Here is a 1,935-nt window from a genome sequence, read left to right as displayed (position 1 = left end):
ACCACAAAAGAGGCTCAGATTCATATGTCATTTAATGCAATGTAATTGGTGGTGGCGGTTGAGGGTGGGAAATCTGTATTCATAATTGGTTAAAAGTAGGAAGCATGAGTCAACAGGCTGGGTTCTCGCAGTCTGGTTACTTTGATTATCATTTCCTGACAGTGAGTCCAGTGAGTCTTATATAATACAATTTCTCCCATCAGCCAAGGAAACAATGTTCATTTCATGTTCAATCACTTCGTTATTGTTCCTTTCAATAATTGGAGATTATTGAAACCTCTTCACCGGTGTTAAAAAAATGTATGTATTTAGGCAATAGATGGCAGTGTTTCCACAAATTTTAATATTGCAATGGCTCTTAAAGGCAGCCTGGTGCTCAGCTCCCCTGTAGCTTGCCGTGATCGTATAGTGGTTAGTACTCTGCGTTGTGGCCGCAGCAACCTCGGTTCGAATCCGAGTCACGGCAGGAGGGGAGAGAACTTTTGGAAGAGAATAGCAAGGGTCCCAAGCTGAAGCCCATTTAATAAAATTTTGCAACCAGACATAGAATAAATAATAAAAATCAATAAAACAGAACCGCTGCAAAGATTTTAAACTTTAGAAAGATGACATGTGCAGAGTGTCTTTATTAACGCACTAACCCTGTTGTAAGTGTGTTGTGTGTGGGTTTTTTTATTTGCCTTGACGGATAATATGATAAGACTGGAGTGTAGTGGGCATGTAATTATTATTAATTACAACTACTTAAGCTCTGCTTTGAGCAGACTCGTCAAGTCCGCTTGCTTTTGAGCCTTGCCAGGGCTGTACAGTAATAACAACCCTGAATTATTTGGAAAGATATCAGCGGTAGATGTGGAAATCCTGTTTAACCAGGCATGAATTGTTGTTAGGAGGGTTTTTTTTTTTTTTTTTTTCAGGATGACAGAGAGAAAATGAACTGTCCCTTATCAGTAATTGCAGGAAACATTTTGTTTCTATGATATGAACTGGCTGTAATTTAACTTTCCTGCCTCATTGGATAATGTAAGGAGCCAGTTGTTGCTCAAAATGAGATTCTCTGAAGTGGGCATTTGGGTCTGATAAAAGGCATATTCTAAGTAGACAATGTGGCTCAAGCAATAAATTATGTCCATATATGGTGAAACTTTTTAAATGACATTTTCCAAAAGACCGGGGTTTGTATTGTAAATGGCTAAATGTTGAATTAGTGTGAGTAACACAACTTTAATGGGTCTTTCTCCAGGATTTAAAAACATGAACCATACAGCCTGAAAATGTCAAATATAAGTGTGTAATAATGAAGTTTACTGCTCACTAGAAGGTATTTTTTAAAGCCTTTAGCCTCTGTTTCACGGATGGCCTATCAAAAACTCATGTTGGTTATTTATGTAACACTAAAAAGGATTTCAAATAAAAATATATGCTCAGGGTAGGCACAGATTCTATTTAGTTCCTTTAGAATCAGTGAATTCTTAGAAATAATATTCTAGAACAATTGCAATAAATACCGCCTGTCTCTTCCAAAACAAAACAAAACAACAAAAAGAGAGCAGTTTCTATTTGATTTTGGACCTGGATTGACCAGGGCTTCCCAGGGGGTGAGAGTGGTAAAGAACCCACCTGCTAATGAAGGAGACATGAGAGATGAGGGTTGGATCCCTGGGTCAGGAAGATCCCCTGGGGGAGGGCATGGCAACCCACTCCAGTATTCTTACCTGGAGAATCCCTGGGACAGAGGAGCCTGGGCGGGCTACAATGCATAAGGTGGTAAACAGTCAGACACAACTGAAGTGACTTAGCATACACACGTAGGTTGATAAGCCTCAGAATGTAATGCTCTAAAAAATGTGTTTATTGTTTCCTCCCAGACCAACTTTCAAAACCATTTTATACTCTGAATCTCTTCTTCCTGTGGTTTATTCTCTTGCCCAACCC

General features: G+C 39.1%; 1 non-coding gene across 1 annotated transcript; it reads left to right on the top strand.

Moving 5' to 3' along the window:
• The first annotated feature begins 394 nt into the window (after positions 1-394).
• Positions 395-466, top strand: TRNAH-GUG (transfer RNA histidin (anticodon GUG)). Its single transcript has one exon. It is a non-coding gene; the product is annotated as a tRNA-His (tRNA).
• The last annotated feature ends 1,469 nt before the right edge of the window (positions 467-1,935 follow it).

This window comes from Ovis aries, chromosome 2 (genome assembly GCF_016772045.2).
Source record: "Ovis aries strain OAR_USU_Benz2616 breed Rambouillet chromosome 2, ARS-UI_Ramb_v3.0, whole genome shotgun sequence".
Taxonomy (NCBI): domain Eukaryota; kingdom Metazoa; phylum Chordata; class Mammalia; order Artiodactyla; family Bovidae; genus Ovis; species Ovis aries.
This window is presented reverse-complemented; position numbering and strand designations above follow the sequence as displayed.